This window comes from Amblyraja radiata, chromosome 35 (genome assembly GCF_010909765.2).
Source record: "Amblyraja radiata isolate CabotCenter1 chromosome 35, sAmbRad1.1.pri, whole genome shotgun sequence".
NCBI classification, from domain to species: Eukaryota; Metazoa; Chordata; class Chondrichthyes; order Rajiformes; family Rajidae; genus Amblyraja; species Amblyraja radiata.
This window is the reverse complement of record NC_045990.1, coordinates 17,004,939-17,022,456: the sequence shown is the minus strand read 5'-3', so window position 1 is coordinate 17,022,456 and position 17,518 is coordinate 17,004,939. Positions and strand designations below refer to the sequence as shown.

The 17,518-nt window shown below is 48.4% G+C and overlaps 1 protein-coding gene and 1 long non-coding RNA gene across 4 annotated transcripts in view; one reads left to right on the top strand and one right to left on the bottom strand.

The window, feature by feature from the left end:
• The window catches only part of LOC116991815 (nuclear factor 1 X-type-like), a 100,186-nt gene that overhangs the window by 33,468 nt on the left and 49,200 nt on the right, over nucleotides 1–17,518 (top strand). The gene's annotated exons all lie outside the window — the stretch shown is intronic.
• On the bottom strand, nucleotides 3,953–17,447 carry LOC116991816. Its single transcript, XR_004416905.1, has 2 exons — nucleotides 17,171–17,447; nucleotides 3,953–4,099 (listed from the first exon to the last, which is right to left on the bottom strand). It is a non-coding gene; the product is annotated as an uncharacterized LOC116991816 (long non-coding RNA).

Genomic DNA, 17,518 nt, shown 5'->3' with positions numbered 1-17,518 from the left:
GCCTGTCCAACCCCTTAAGAATTTTGTAAGTTTCTATAAGAGGGCCAATTTACATTTATACCAAGCGAATTAACCTGCAAACCTGTACGTCTTTGGAGTGTGTGGGAGGAGAAAACCAGGGAGACAGCACCCGTAGTCGGGATCGAACCCGGGTCTCTGGCGCTGCAAGTGCTGTAAGGCAGCAACTCTACCACTGCGCCACCGTGCCACCCTAAACCTAGTGTTAAACTAAACTGAACTAATGTGCAGACTCGGTGGGCTGAAGGGCGGGTTTCCGCGCTGTATCTCTAAACTTGGCTAAACCAAGCAGGCATTGCAAGGCAGTGGAACCATACCACCAATTCTGTCCCAGCACAATATACTACTGATTGTATGCCTCGTTGTCACCTTCCCTTCAGCTAACAATGTACCATTCTACATTATCTTGATCATCGTCCCCTTTGATCTGGTGTTTTCACACCTTATCCTTCCATATCTCTGTGTCTCCCTCTCCCCTGACTCTCAGAATGAAAAAGGGGCCTCGATCCAAAATGTCACCCATTCATTTTATCCTGAGATGCTGTCTGTCCCGCTGAGTTACTCCAGCATTTTGTGTCCACCTTTGTTGTAAAACCAGCATCTGCAGTTCCTTCCGACACACATTAGTCTGAAGTAGGAAGGGTAAATTCAATGCCAGCATTTATATCAAGAGGACTGGAATACAGAAACAGATATGTAATGTTGAGGCTCTACAAGGCGCTGGTCAGGCCGCATTTGGAGAACTGTGAGCAGATTTGGGCCCCATATCTGAGGAAGGATGTGCTGGCTCTGGAGAGGGTCCAGAGGAGGTTTACAAGAATGATCCCAGGAATGAGTGGGTTAGCATATGATGAGCGTTTGCCAGCACTGGGCCTGTACTCGCTGGAGTTTAGAAGAATGAGGTGGAGACCTCATTGAAACGTACAGAATAGTGAAAGGCATAGATAGAGTGGATGTGGAAAGGATGTTTCCACTGGTGGGAGAGTCTAGGACTAGAGGTCACAGCCTCAGAATTAAAGGGCGCTCTTTTAGAAAGGAGGTGAGGAGGAACTTCTTTAGTCAGAGGGTAGTTATGCCCCTGTCCCACTTAGGAAACCTGAACGGAAACCTCTGGAGACTTTGCGCCCCACCCAAGGTTTCCGTGCGGTTCCCGGAGGTTTTTGTCAGTCTCCCTACCTGCTTCCACTACCTGCAACCTCCGGCAACCACCTGCAACCTCCGGGAACCGCACGGAAACCTTGGGTGGGGCGCAAAGTCTCCAGAGGTTTCCGTTCAGGTTTCCTAAGTGGGACAGGGGCATTAATCTGTGGAACTCATTGCCACAGAGGGCTGTGGAGGCCAAGTTAGTCGATATTTCTAAGACAGAGGAAGACAATTTTTTATTAGAATGGGTGTCAAGGGTTATGGGAAGAAGGCAGGAAAATGGGATTAGGAGGCAGAGATCAGCCATGGTTGAATGGCGGAATAGACTCGATGGGCCGAATGGTCTACTCCAATTACTCGTGAACTTGTGATGGAGCTGGATGCCTCTCTGGATGGGAGAGGGGATATTTGAACATGCTCTCCCCACCATGGCCCCATCACATCACAGTCATTGAACTGCACACGGATAAAATCTCCGTACCCTTCTAGGCAGCCTGGGATTTTGGGATGGCTAGTTGCGGGAGCACGAGAGAATATGTATTCATTTATGTAAATAAAAGGAAGAATTGGCTGCAAAGAATTAATGCTGGTTTGTTCAATTATCTACTTCGGTTACTGTGGAGTACTTTGGTCTGAATGGTGAAGAATGCTGGTGTCGGTACTGTGGGTGTGAGACAGCTAGATTTACACCCGGCCTGTTGTGGTGAAGCTACTTGACTTAGTGGCTTTATCTCACAACTATTAAACTCTCCAAAGCCCAAGGCCCAGTACTACCACTGTCTGCTGATCATAAAATGGATTACCAAAAACATCTGTTTTAAACATTTTCCGATCTAAAAAAAGAATAAAATATGAAGAACACAAACGATCCTCTGAATAGTTATCCTGCCAACCATTATTTAGGTTGTGTAGGAAGGAACTGCAGATGCTGGTTTAAACCGAAGATAGACACAAAAAGCTGGAGTAACTCAGCGGGACAGGCAGCATCTCTGGAGAGAAGGAATGGGTGACGTTTCGGGTGGAGACCCTTCTTCAGACTGGCTAGGGATAATAACATCATCTTGTTTCCCTTATCCCTGACCTTTATTTGTGTTAGGAGGGAGTTTTTTTTTCAGACTGATGGGGGGCGGGGGAGAAGAAAGGAAAAAGGAGGAGGAGGAGCCCGAGGGCTGAGGTAGGAAGGGGAGGAGACTGCAAGGGTTAGCAGAATTGTGAGAAATCAATGTTCATGCCACCAGGATGCAGACTTCCCAAGCGGAATATGAGGTGCTGTTCCTCCAATTTCCGGTGTTCCCGCATTTCGGCCCGAAACGTTGCCTATCTCCTTCGCTCCATAGATGCTGCCTGTCCCGCTGAGTTACTCCAGCATTTTGCATCTACCTTCATTATTTATGTTAACCAAATGTGTCCTGTTGAATGGTTAAATAGGCTCTAACTTCTCCCCAGTAACATGGTTGTGTGATTCTCTAAGTCCAACAATACTTGTAGCTAACAAAATGTGTGGGAAAAAACTGCAGATGCTGGTTTAAATTGAAGGTGGACAATAAATGCTGGAGTAACTCAGTGGGACAGGCAGCATCTCTGGAGAGAAGAGATGGGTGACGTTTCGGGTCGAGGCCCTTAAAGTGTCTCGACCCGAAACATGCTACCTGTCCCACTGAGTTACTCCAGCATTTGTTGTCTATCTTTGGTGTGAACCAGCATCTGCAGTTCCTTTTTAAACAATAGTTGTAGCTGGTAGACAAAATATTTGACAGTGCATCATACAGTTTCGTTTAGTTTAGTTTAGTTTTAATAATAATAATAATGGATGGGATTTATATAGCGCCTTTCTAATACTCAAGGCGCTTTACATCGCATTATTCATTCACTCCTCAGTCACACTCGGTGGTGGTAAGCTACTTCTGTAGCCACAGCTGCCCTGGGGCAGACTGACGGAAGCGTGGCTGCCAATCTGCGCCTACGGCCCCTCCGACCACCACCAATCACTCACACACATTCACACACAGGCAAAGGTGGGTGAAGTGTCTTGCCCAAGGACACAACGACAGTATGCACTCCAAGCGGGATTCGAACCGGCTACCTTCCGGTTGCCAGCCGAACACTTAGCCCATTGTGCCATCTGTCGTCCCAAGTTTAGTTTAGTTTAGTTTAGTTTAGTTTAGTTTAGTTTAGTTTAGTTTAGTTTAGTTTAGTTTAGTTTAGTTTAGTTTAGTTTAGTTTAGTTTAGAGATACAGCACGGAAACAGGCCCTGTGGCTCTCTGAGCCCATGCTGACCAGCGATTGCCCCGTACACTGACACTATCCTGCACACACACTTTTACAATTTTTTTTACTAAATCCAATTAACCTACATCGAAGAAATAGGTGCAGGAGTAGGCCATTCGGCCCTTCGAGACATTCAATATGACCATGGCTGATCATCCGAAATCTGTACCCCATTCCTGCTTTCTCCCCATATCCCATTCCCCACAAACCTGCACGTCTTTGGAGTGTGGGAGGAAACCGGAGCACCCGAGGAAAACCCACGCGCTTCACAGGGAGAACGTACAAACTCTGTACAGACAGCACCTGTAGTCTGGATGGAACCTGGGTCTCTGGCGCTGTGAGGCAGCAACTCTACCGCTGCACCACTTACAGAGAGCTACAGCACAGGAATGGGTATTGTGTCCAAACAGACCACGCCAACTGCCCATTATTACAACAATGGCCTGTTGCCTTTTGTTATTCTCTCCACATTCCCATTTACTCCCCCCTAGATTCTGCCACCCCATTATTCCCAGACCAATGTACAGAGGATAATGAACCAACCAACCTGCACATCCTTGGAGTGTGGGAGTAAACCAGGTCACTGGTTGAACGTGCAAACTCCACGCCGACAGCACCCCAGGTCAGGATCGAACCTGGGTTGCCCAAGGTGCGAGGCAGTGTCTCTACCTGTGGTTGTCGGGGGGAAAACAGAATCAAACTCTGGGCCGATGGTAGACAATAGACAATAGACAATAGGTGCAGGAGTAGGCCATTCGGCCCTTCGAGCCAGCACCGCCATTCAATGTGATCATGGTTGATCATCCCCCAATCAGTATCCCACTCCTGCCTTTTCCCCATATCCCCTGACTCCGCTATTTTTAAGAGCCCAATCTAGCTCTCTCTTGAAAGCATCCAGAGAACCTCTGAGGCAGAGAATTCCACAGATTCACCACTCTCTGTGAGAAAAAGTGTTTCCCCGTCTCCGTTCTAAATGGCTTACTCCTTATTCTTAAACTGTGGCCCCTGGTTCTGGACTCCCCCAACATTGGGAACATGTTTCCTGCCTCTAGCGTGTCCAAGCCCTTAACAATCTTATATGTTTCAATGAGATACCCTCTCATCCTTCTAAACTCCAGAGTGTACAAGCCCAGCTGCTCCATTCTCTCAGCATATGACAGTCCCGCCATCCCGGGAATTAACCTTGTAAACCTACGCTGCACTCCCTCAATAGCAAGAATAGTGATACTTGTACTGAACCGTATGTTTCTCATTCTACCTCAGTACATGTAACAAATCACGTACCATATCGTATTCCTTCTCTCCAGAGATGCTTCCTGGCTCGTTGAGTTACTCCAACATTTTGTGATTATCTTCCATGTAAACCAGCATCTGCAGTTTACTAACTTCAAGTAACGCCTCCATTCCATCTCTCTCCATCCCTCCCTCACCTAAGTTGCACCAGCGTCTCATTCCCACCTAGCCCACAACTAACAATGGCCTGTTTCCTTTATCATCATTGCATATCTTTCATCCACTTGTTCTACATCTCTCTACATCACCATCTGTATCACTGCCTCAGAGGGCGGCGGAGGCCGGTTTTCTGGGTACTTTCATGAGAGAGCTAGATAGCGGAGTCAGGGGATATGGGGAGAAGGCAGGAACGGGGTACTGATTGGGGATGATCATCCATGATCACATTGAATGGCGGTGCTGGCTCGAAGGGCCGAATGGCCTCCTCCTGAACCTATTGTCTATTGTCTATTGTCTATTGTATCTCACCTTTCCCTCTCCCCTGACTCTCAGTCTGAAGAAGGGTCTCGACCCGAAACGTCACCCATTTCTTCTCTCCAGAGATACTGCCTGTCCCGCTGAGTTACTCCAGCATTTTGTATCTATCCGCAGTTTCTTCCTACACATCTAGACTGGGGGTCCCCATTGTGGGGGGGCATTGCCAGTGCATCATGCTGGGTGACTTTGCAGAGAACCTGCTGGAAGTGTGAAGCCAGTATCCTGTGTCTTTTCAATAGAAAATAGACAATAGGTGCAGGAGTAGGCCATTCGGCCCATCGAACCAGCACCGCCATTTCATGAATGGAAAAGCTTTAATACCGGGTAAAACCCCTCCAGCTGGAAGTGCAAAGTCACTCTGCATGCAAAAACAATTCAGCAATGGAGAAATCAATACATTTTGCAAGTGGGCCATACAGATAAGCAGAATTAGGAAGCTTGACTTATGCAACTAGTGGCCTCAGCTGCAGAGAGAGGGAGAGTTTCCTTCTGTTTATTGTCACGTGTATCGAGGTGCAGTGAAAAGCTTTTTTGCTGAGTCCTAACCAGTCAGCGGAAAGACAATACATGATTAAAATCGAGCCGTCCACAGTGTACAGATACAGGATAAAGGGAATAATGTTTAGTATAGTTAGTTTAGTTTAGTTAGTTTAGTTTAGTTTAGTTTAGTTTAGTTTAGTTAGTTTAGTTTAGTTTAGTTAGTTTAGTTTAGTTTAGTTTAGTTTAGTTTAGTTTAGTTTAGTTTAGAGATACAGTGTGGAAACAGGCCCATTCAGCCCACCGGGTCCGAACCAACCAGCAAACACCCCGTACACTAACACTATCCCACACACTAAGGATAATTCACTATCTTTACCGAAGCCAATTGACCTACAAACTTGTATGTCTTTGGAGTGTGGGAGGAAACTGGAGCACAGGAGAAAATAGACAATAGACGCAGGAGTAGGTCATTCGGCCCTTCGAGCCGGCACCGCCATTCAATGTGATCATGGCTGATCATCCCCAATCAGTACCCCGTTCCTGCCTTCTCCCCATATCCCCTGACTCCGCTATTTTTAAGAGCCCTATCTAGCTCTCTCTTGAAAGCATCCAGAGAACCTGCCTCCACCGCCATCTGAGGCAGGGAATTCCACAGACTCACCACTCTCTGTGAGAAAAAGTGTTTCCTCGTCTCCGTTCTAAATGGCTTACTCCTTATTCTTAAACTGAGTGGCCCCTGGTTCTGGTCTCCCCATGTGTTCACGGGGAGAACGTACAAACTCCGTACAGACAGCAACCGTAGTCGGGATCGAACCCGGGTCTCCGGCGCTGTGAGGTAGCAACTCTACCGCTGCGACACCGTGCCACCCAATTGACTTACAAACCTGTACGTCTTTGGATTGGGGGAGCACCCGGGGAAACGCCATTGTTTAAGTGCAACATGGGGTCCGATTAATGATAGTAGAGTAAGAAACGTTACTGTGGGAGTAGGGGTGTGAAAGTGTGGTGTGCATGTGATGAGAGATTGCAGACTCACTTCTGGGACCAGCGAGCATAGAACCGCCTGGCTTGGCCGCCATCATTGGCATATGGTGCAGTGAATCTATAGCATTATAAAATGCAGGAAGGAACTGCAGCTGCTGGCTTACACCAGATAGACACAAAATACTGGAGTAATTATAGGAAGGATGTCAACAAAATAGAGAGAGTACAGAGGAGATTTATTAGAATGTTGCCTGGATTTCAGCAACTAAGTTACAGAGAAAGGTTGAACAAGTTAGGTCTTTATTCTTTGGAGCGCAGAAGGTTAAGGGGGGGCTTGATAGAGGTCTTTAAAATGATGAGAGGGATAGACAGAGTTGGCGTGGATAAGTTTTTCCCACTGAGAGTAGAGAAGATTCAAACAAGAGGACATGACTTGAGAATTAAGGGACAGAAGTTTAGGGGTAACATGAGGGGGAACTTCTTTACTCAGAGAGTGGTAGCTGTGTGGAATGAGCTTCCAGTGGAGGTGGTGGAGGCAGGTTCGATTTTATCATTTAAAAATAAATTGGATAGTTATATGGACGGGAAAGGAATGGAGGGTTATGATCTGAGTGCAGGTAGATGGGACTAGGGGAGAATAAGTGTTCGGCACGGACATGTAGGGCCGAGATGGCCTGTTTCCGTGCTGTAATTGTTATATGGTGATATGGTTATAACTCAGCGGGACAGGCAGCATCTCTGGAGAGAAGGAACAGGTGACATTTCGGGTCGATTCCCTTTTCCAGTCCCGTTTAACCTATCAAATTCTAATGTGTAGGAAGCAACTGCAGGTGCTGGTTCACACCGACGAAAGACACAAAATGCTGGAGTAACTTAGTGGGGCAGGTAGTATGTCTGGAGGGAAGGGATGGGTGACGTTTTGTCGTCAGAAGATGGGTCTCGAAGCGAAACGTCCCCTATAAAGTAATGCCCCTGTCCCACTTAGGAAACCTGAACGGAAACCTCTGGAGACTTTGCGCCCCACCCAAGGTTTCCGTGCGGTTCCCGGAGGTTTTTGTCAGTCTCCCTACCTGCTTCCACTACCTGCAACCTCCGGCAACTGCACGGAAACCTTGGGTGGGGTGCAAAGTCTCCAGAGGTTTCCGTTCAGGTTTCCTATGTGGGACAGGGGTATAAGAATGTTCCTCGATAACTGATGTTGCAGATTGCAGTGGAGTTCACAGGGTTTCATGGCAGTGGAGTAGTATTATTAATACTGCCCATGCTGTTGTGTTAAAGTCCCTTGTGTTTTTGATGGGGGTGCTAAGCCTTTTAATCAACAGCCTAACAAGTTGTTACAATAGGGGGCAGAGAAACCTGATCCCTGAGCAAGTTAAAGAGTGCAAAGCACCCTCCGACACTCGAACCTCCCAGCCGAGTGGAGGTGGAGAGATTCCAACGGGTCGAAATGAATGAGGGAAGTGTTTTGATGCCCGATGAACTCGATAGTCTGACCCCAAGGCCCATTTGCCTCCCTCCCCGTGGAAACATGGGAAGAGGATTTTTTCTGTCTGCAGAAAGAAATTCTGGGAAACTCCTCAGGCGTTTCCTATTACAGCCCTAATGTGGAAAAAATCTCAATGGCACTCTGTCAAGAATATTATCCCCGCTCACATCTGGAGAAGTCCAGGCTAGCTCTTAGGCAGGGCTTAAGATTTAAGGGAGTCTTAGAGGGAGAGGGAGAGAGCGAGAGAGAGAGAGAGAGAGAGAGAAAGAAAAATAAGACAGAGATAGATAGTTGGAGGGAGAAACTGAGATCGACAGACAGATAAGCAGGAAAAGGAGAGTCGCCTCAGGATAAAAGGGTGCACCTTTAGAATGGAGATGAGGAGGAGTTTCTTCAGTCAGAGGGAGATGAATCTGTGGAATTCATTGCCACAGACGGCGGTGGAGGCCAAATCATTGGTGTTTTTAAAGCGGAGATTGATAGGTTCTTGGTTAGTTATGCCCCTGTCCCACTTAGGAAACCTGAACGGAAACCTTGGGTGGGGCGCAAAGCCCAACCCAAGGTTTCCGTGCGGTTCCCGGAGGTTTTTGTCAGTCTCCCTCGCTGCTTCCACTACCTGCAACCTCCGGCAACCACCTGCAACCTCCAGGAACCGCACGGAAACCTTAGGTGGGGCGCAAAGTCTCCAGAGGTTTCCGTTCAGGTTTCCTAAGTGGGACAGGGGCTTAAGGGCGTCAAAGATTATGGGGTGAAGGCAGGAGGGCAGGGGTTGAGAGGGAGAAATAGATCAGCCGTAATCAAATGGCGGAGCAGACTTGATGGGCTTCGTGGCCAAAAAGGGGGAGAGGGGGCACGAGGGAGGAAATTCGTGAGGAAAGGGCATTAAATAATTAAATGGTTAAAACTGAGGATGTTGAGGAGGTCCAGACTGAAGGAATCAATTGATCTCGGCAGTCATAAGTTCATAAGTGACAGCAGAATTTGACCATTCGGCCCATCAAGTCTACTCCACCATTCAATCATGGCTGATCTATCTCTCCCTCCTAACTTTTCCTGCCATCTCCCCATAGGCCCTGACACCCGTACTAATCAAGAATCTGTTAAGCTGCACCTTAAAAATATCCACTGACTTGGCCTCCACAGCCTTCCGTGGCAAAGAATTCCACAGATTCACCACCCTCAGACTAAAGAAATTCCTCCTCATCTCCTTCCTAAATGTATGCCCTTTTATTCTGAGGCTGTGTCCTCTGATCCTAGACTCTCCCACCAGTGGAAACATCCTCTCCACATCCACTCTATCCAGGCCTTTCACTATTCAGTAAGTTTCAATGAGGCGACCCCTCATCGTTCTAACCTCCAGCGAGTACAGGCCCAGTGCCGTCAATCAAAGGTTAACCCGCTCATTGCTGGGATCATTCTTGTAAACCGCCTCTGGACCCTCTCCAGAGCCAGCACATCCATCCTCAGATATCAGGCCTAAAACTAGTCACATTGCTACAAGTACTCCAATACTCCAGTCTTGGCGGTTAGCTACCAAGATGGATGTTTGGAGATCTAAAGCATGCTTCCGACGCCATTTTAGGATGTATAGCAGAGGGAAGTGTGGATGGAGAGAGTGTTAATGGGAAATAAGCCCCAGTCATGGTGGCGCGGTGGTAGTGTTACTGCCTTTCAGTGCCAGAGACCCGGGTTCGATCCTGACTATGGCTGCTGGCAACACAGAGGAAGATGACTGAACTTTGGTGCCTTCCCTCACAGCGGGAAACTTTGATTCCGCTGTTTGGGGATGCTTATGTTAAAGTCTATCGTGTGTTGTGTTCTTTTTTATTCGCATGGTGACCCCAAATTTCACTGTACCAATTGGTGCATGTGACAATAATTGTCTCTTGAATCTCTTGTATCTTGAATCTCTTGTCTGTACGGAGTTTGTGCATTCTCCCTGTGACCTGCGTGGGTTTCCGCCGAGATCTTCAGTTTCCTCCCACACAAAAGATGTACAGGTTTATAAATTATAGACAATAGACAATAGACAATAGGTGCAGGAGTAGGCCATTCGGCCCTTCGAGCCAGCACCGCCATTCAATGTGATCATGGCTGATCATCCCTAATCAGTACCCCGTTCCTGCCTTCTCCCCATATCCCCCTGACTCCACTATCTTTAAGAGCCCTATCTAGCTCTCTCTTGAAAGCATCCAGAGAACCTGCCTCCACTGCCCTCTGAGGCAGAGAATTCCACAGACTCACAACTCTCTGTGTGGAAAAAGTTTTTCCTCGTCTCCGTTCTAAATGGCTTACTATTTATTTTTAAACTGTGGCCCCTGGTTCTGGACTCCCCGAACATCGGGAACATGTTTCCTGCCTCTAGCGTGTCCAAACCCTTAACAATCTTATATGTTTCAATGAAATACCCTCTCATCCTTCGAAACTCCAGAGTGTACAAGCCCAGCTGCTCCATTCTCTCAGCATTTGACTCACCACTCTCTGTGAGAAAAAGTGTTTCATCGTCTCCGTTCTAAATGGCTTACCCCTTATTCTTAAACTGTGCTTGGTATCAATGTAAAATTGTCCCTAGTGTGTGTAGGATAGTGTTAGTGTGCGGGGAAAGGCCTCGGTAGGCCAAAGAGCCTGTTTCCGTGCTGGATATCTAAACTAAACTAAATTAAGCTAAACTAAACTTAACACAAAGGGCAACACACCCCTTGGTGCTCAGCTGGAGAGGGGTAACAGCAGTGACCTATCAGTTAGTCACCAACATTGGTCAATGCCATAAAAAACTCTGAGATTCTTCGCAGGCCCGAGAGGCTGGAGAGGAGAACAGTGTTACATCTACTGGGGAATCGAAAACAATATGTGACCTTCTCTGAATAAGGGTGGGCCACTTCAAACTGATGCCTCGTGCCCCATCAGTTCTCCAGCCCAGAGGCCCAGTCTTCAATTGCAATCAGAAGTGAGATCTATAGATTTCTGGTCAGTAGATAAATCACACACAATCTGTGCCGGAGAAAGCATTTTATCGGGATGCATCCCAGCACGGTTTGGGAACAGCTCCATCCAAGACCACGAGAAATTGCAGAGAATTGTGGACGCAGCCCAGACCGTCAAACACAAACCAACCTCCCTTCCATTGACTCCATCTACACCTCACGCTGCCTCGGCAAGGCCAGCAGCATCATCAAGGACCAGTCTCACTCCCTCTTCTCCCCTCCCCCATCGGGCTAGAGGTATAGGTGTGAAAACGCACACCTCCAGATTCAGGGACAGTTTCTTCCCAGCTGTTATCAGGCAACTGAACCATCCTACCACAACCAGAGAGCGGTCCTGAACTACTATCTACCTCATTGGAGACCTTTGGACTATCTTTAATTGCACTTTACTGGACTTTATCTTGCACTAAACATTATTCCCTTTATCAAGTATCATCTGTACACTGTGGACGCCTCCATTGTAATCGTGTATTGTCTTTCCGCTGACTGGTTAGCACGCAACAAAAAGCTTTTCACTGTACCTCAGTACACGTGACAATAAACTAAACTAAACTGATCGAGTTATCATGGGCATGTTGGTTTTCCGGGGTGTCTGACTGTGATATGGGGTTAGTGCAGATAAATGTAGCTGATGCACAATTGAATGATACTGTGTTGTCACTTGTAGCTAGATACAGTGAGATGCTTTGTGTTCCACACACAATCAGACAGCAGATCACAAGTACCGCCACGTTTCTGCGCCGACAAAGGCACATAAGTTCACCGAACAGTCCTATCTTCTCTCCCTATCTTCTGCAGCAGCAGCACCCCCCCTCCCCCCCCCCCCTCCACCGGGTCTCCCCCTTCATTCTCAGCAGCCTACCCTGCCGCTAAACGATCATGCTCTGTGGCATAATAATTTCTGCAAAATAGTTATAATCATAGAGTGATACAGCGTGGAAACAGGCCCTTCGGCCCAACTTGCCCACAACGGCCAACATGTCCCAGCTACACTAGTCCCACCATATACCTCCAAACCTGTCCTGTCCACGTACCTGTCTAACTGTTTCTTAAACGTCGGGATAGTCCCAGCCTCAACCACCTCCTCTGTCAGCTCGTTCCATACGCCCACCAGTGTGAAAATGTTACCCCTCAGATTCCTATTAAATCTTTTCCCCTTCACCTTAAACCTACATCCTCTGGTCCTCGTTTCACCTTCTGTATTCTGGGCAAGAGATTCTGTGCATCTACCTGATTGTTCTATAAACCTCGATAAGATCACCCCTCATCCTCCTGCGCTCCAAGTTTTAAAATAAGCCCCTCAATAAAATGACAAGTGAGATGGTCCCATTAGTGATTTATGCAAGCAATGATCCTGATGAATGGGGTAGCAGGGCTGAAGGGCTGAGGGGCCAAAAGGCACCGCCTGTTCCTGTATCTCATCTCAACCTTTAAGTCGATTCACATAAGTGGGTTGTATTTCCTTTGCCAGCTAATTCTGGCAGACAGCTAACACACTGACAGATATTCCTCATGTCTCCATTTTAAATTTAAATTTAAAACATCAATAATGTATTAAAATAGTGCAATTATAAATAATCTTTGCAAACGTATTATGTACAAAACGGGAAAGTTAAAAAACACTAAATCAAATAATTAGAACAGCAAATGCCTTCAACACTCAGAGGGTCGGGCAGCATCTGTGGAGACATGAGCAGGTTTCACCTGCAGCTGATGTGTAAACATTTTCTAAGATACTGGCTGACCAGCATCTTCAATTAATTTTGGATTTCCAGCATCTGCATGTATTTTTTCACAGTCATAGCACGAGATAGTTAGAGAGTCATAAGTCACTGAAACAGGCCCTTCAACCCAGCCCATCCATGCTGACCCATTTAAACCAGTCGCATATCCCCACATTTGGCCCTTATCCCTCTAAATCTTTCCCATATTGCACCTGTCCAAGTGTATGTTAAATGTTGTTATTGTCCCTGCCTCAACAACCTCCTCCGGCAGCTCGTTCCATACACCCACCACCTCCTGTGTGAAATCAGGTTCTTATTAAATCTTGCTCCTCTCACCTTAAACCTATGCCCTTTGCTTCTTGAATCCCCTACTCAGGGTAAACAACTGTGCAATCACCCGATCTATTCCCCTCATGATTCTGTACACCTCTATAAGATCGCCCCTCAGCCTCCAGCGCTCCAAGGTCTAAAGCCCTAGCCTGTCCCTGTAGGGCAGGCCCTCGATTCTTGGCAACATCCTCGTAAATCTTCTCTGCACTCTCTCCAGCTTTCCAATAGCAGGGTGAGCAAAACTGAACACAATACTCCAAGTGCAGCCTCACCTTGTAAAACTGTAGCATAACATCCCAACATCTCTACCCAATCCCTGACTGAAATCCTGCCTGCCAAAACATAACATAATCACATTCTCTGAATTGATTATTTTCGATTTAATGTCCTTTTCAATGTTCATTTGACTTTGTAGAGGTCATGGGCAAAATGTGATTGTGAGTGTGCGCCTGTGTTTGTGTCTGCGTGTATGTGTGTCTGCTTGTGTGTGTGTGTGTGTTTGACAGTGGGCCTATGTGTGTGGGCTTGCGTATGTGTGTGGTTGTCTGTCTGTGGGCCTATGTATGTGTGTGAGTGGCCCTGTGTATGTGTGTGTCTGTGCATGTGTGTGTCTGTGTGTGGCTGTCTGTCTGTGGGCCTATGTATGTGTGTAAGTGGTCCTGTGTATGTGTGTGCCTGTGCATGTGTGTGTGTGTGAGTGTGTGTGTGTGGGGGGCCTGTGTGTGTGTGTGAGTGTCTGTGTGTGAAGATAGACACAAAATGCTGGAGTAACTCAGCGGACCAGGCAGCATCTCTGGAGAGAAGGAATGGGTGACGTTTTGGGTCGAGACCTTTCTTCAGACTGAGTCTGGTGTGTATGGGAGTGTGTGTCTGTTTCTGTCTGCCTGTCTGTCGGTGTGTGTCTGTGTGTCTGTGTGTGTGTCTGTGTGTTTGTCTGTGAGTGGGCCAATGTGTGTGTGTGTGTGTGTGTGTGTGTGTGTGTGTGTGTGTGTGTGTGTGTGTGTGTGTCTGTGTGTGTGTGTGTGTGTGTGTGTGTGTGTGTGTGTGTGTGTGTGTGTGTGTGTGTGTGTGTGTGTGTGTGTGTGTGTGTCTGTGAGTGGGCCAGTGTGTGTGTAGGTGGGTGTGTATGTCTGTGAGTGGGCCAGTGTGTGTGTAGGTGGGTGTGTGTGTGTGTCTGGGAGTGGGCCAGTGTGTGTGTGGGTGGGTGTGTGTCTGGGAGTGGGCCAGTGTGTGTGTAGGTGGGTGTGTGTCTGGGAGTGGGCCAGTGTGTGTGTAGGTGTGTGTGTGTCTGGGAGTGGGCCAGTGTGTGTGTAGGTGTGTGTGTCTGGGAGTGGGCCAGTGTGTGTGTAGGTGTGTGTGTAGGTGGGTGTGTGTCTGGGAGTGGGCCAGTGTGTGTGTAGGTGTGTGTGTAGGTGGGTGTGTGTCTGGTAGTGGGCCAGAGTGTGTGTAGGTGGGTGTGTGTCTGGGAGTAGGCCAGTGTGTGTGTAGGTGTGTGTGTAGGTGGGTGTGTGTCTGTGAGTGGGCCAGTGTGTGTGTAGGTGGGTGTGTGTCTGGGAGTGGGCCAGTGTGTGTGTAGGTGGGTGTGTGTCTGGGAGTGGGCCAGTGTGTGTGTAGGTGTGTGTGTGTCTGGGAGTGGGCCAGAGTGTGTGTAGGTGTGTGTGTGTGTGTCTGGGAGTAGGCCAGTGTGTGTGTAGGTGTGTGTGTAGGTGGGTGTGTGTCTGGGAGTGGGCCAGTGTGTGTGTAGGTGGGTGTGTGTCTGGGAGTGGGCCAGTGTGTGTGTAGGTGGGTGTGTGTCTGGGAGTGGGCCAGTGTGTGTGTAGGTGTGTGTGTGTCTGGGAGTGGGCCAGTGTGTGTGTAGGTGTGTGTGTGTCTGGGAGTGGGCCAGAGTGTGTGTAGGTGTGTGTGTGTGTGTCTGGGAGTAGGCCAGTGTGTGTGTAGGTGTGTGTGTAGGTGGGTGTGTGTCTGGGAGTGGGCCAGTGTGTGTGTAGGTGTGTGTGTGTCTGGGAGTGGGCCAGTGTGTGTGTAGGTGTGTGTGTGTCTGGGAGTGGGCCAGTGTGTGTGTAGGTGTGTGTGTAGGTGTGTGCGTGTGGGAGTGGGCCAGTGTGTGTGTAGGTGGGTGTGCGTGTGTATGGATATACGTGGTTTGTACACATACTGTCGCTTTAAGTTGTTCCTGGAAGTTATAGAGGCGGCTGGTCCGCCCCTGCCCGAGTGTGTATCAGCCGCTCACAGGTGCCGTTTGCAGTCAGACGGCCTGAAGAAACACGACACACACACAGATCGCAGCCCGTGGGCACAAGTGTGACCACGTCTTTCGGTTTCCCGTGGAAACCCCTCTCCCTACACGCCCCCGCTGCACACACAGAGAGAGGGCCGAGGGCCGAGCGGTGCGAGCTGTACAGGCCGGTGGTTCACACCGTGGCCGCCGCTCCTCGCAGCTCGCCGTTCAACCCTGTTTCCTGGTCTGTAACTGAGGATCAGGTTGAAGGGAACCCTGGGGTTACAGAGAACAGTGTTCAAACGTTGCATAATGCCTCTGTTTGTGATAGCAAAGGGGTTAGAGAGGGGGGTAGCGCTGGGGGAGATGAGGGTGTCTAGAATCAACCGTTAGTGGTGATCCGGAGGCTTCAGTTCAGTGAGTGCAGAGGTATCTCAACTCACTCCCCCCCTTGGTTTAACCCCTTCTACACTGCAACCTCCTGCCCCTTGGGAAAACCCTTGCAGCGCTGGAGCAACTCAGCGGGTCGGGCAGCATCTGTGGTGGGTGGGGAATGGACAGACTCTGAAGAAGGGTGGCGACTCCAAAACACAGGGTGTCAGGGGTTATGGGGAGAAAGGCAGGAGAATGGGGTTAGGAGGGAGAGATAGATCAGCCATGATTGAATGGCGAGGTAGACTCGATGGGCCGAATGGCCTCATTCTGTTCCTAGAACGTATACAATTATGAACATCGTCTGCCCGCCTATTTTCGCCACAGATTCTGCCTGAACCGCTGAGTTCCTCTTATCTGGCACTTTGTGTGTGTGTGTGAGTGTCTGCTCCAGGTTGCAGCATGTTGTGTGTGTGTGTGTGTGTGTGTGTGTGTGTGTACATGTATGTATGTGAGTGTATGTGTGTATCTGTATGTGTGTATCTGTATGTGTGTGAGTATGTATGTGAGTGTATGTGTGTATCTGTGTGTGTGTGCATGTATGTGTGAGTATGTACGTGAGTGTCTGTGTGTATCTGTATGTGTGTGCATGTATGTCTGTGTGTGCCAGTGTGTGTATATATATGTGTGTTAGCTCCAGATGACAGTACGTTGTGTGAGCGAGAGAGTGTGTACATGTGTGTGTGTGTTTTTGCTCCAGATTGTAGCAGAGTGTGTGTGTGTGAGTGTGTGTGTGTGTGTGTTAGTGTGTGTGTCAGTGTGTGTGTGTGTGTCAGTGTGTGTGTGTGTCAGTGTGTGTGTGTGTCAGTGTGTGTGTGTGTCAGTGTGTGTGTGTGTCAGTGTGTGTGTGTGTCAGTGTGTGTGTGTGTCAGTGTGTGGGTGTGTCAGTGTGTGTTAGTGAGTGTGTGTGTCAGTGTGAGTGTGTGTGTGTTAGTGTGTCAGTGTGTGTGTGTTTTTGCTCCAGATTGCATCAGTGTGTGTGAGTGTGAGTGTGAGTGTACGTTGCATCATCTGCAGTCTCCTGTCTATTCCGAAAACGCTCCCCCCTCTCCCACCCCCGGCTGTTGACGAGCCCAGCCCGGGTGTGGAGTGAGACTGGCGGAGGGCGGGGGTGGGAGAAGCACAGCCCTTCAACACAACCGGACAGACGCGCGGCTCCATTTCACATTTCGAAGAACTCCCGGCCCCACTCAATTCGTCGGAAAAGCAGTACATTTCACTTAACTCGTTCACGCCAAGGTTTACCGCCCTCCCCGCCCCCGCCACAAGCGAAAACCACGCACATAAAAATGTCACCGCATTAATTCTCAATCCCCAGTCCGTATTACGTACAGTTTGTGTTTTGGTTTTTGGTGTTTTGTGCCTTCTGCTTATTTTCTCTTCTCTGTCAAAACAAAAAAAAAAATCTGCAGGGAAACAATTTCTCGGTCGGAGGTTTTGTTTATCAGGCAAAGTCCAGATATTTGGGTGTCCTGTCAAATGTTTACGCGACTCGGTAACTTTTCAACAAAACAAAAAAACCCGCAAAAGTTTCAGGGGACGAGACTCCTGACACTACACAGAGCGACTGTGCGGGTCCCGTTTTAAAGGCTGCCTACAGTCCCTGAGTGTAAACGTGCCAAAACTCTCTCTCTCCCTCCCTCCCTCCCTCCCTCCCTCCCTGAGTATAAAAAAGCAGTG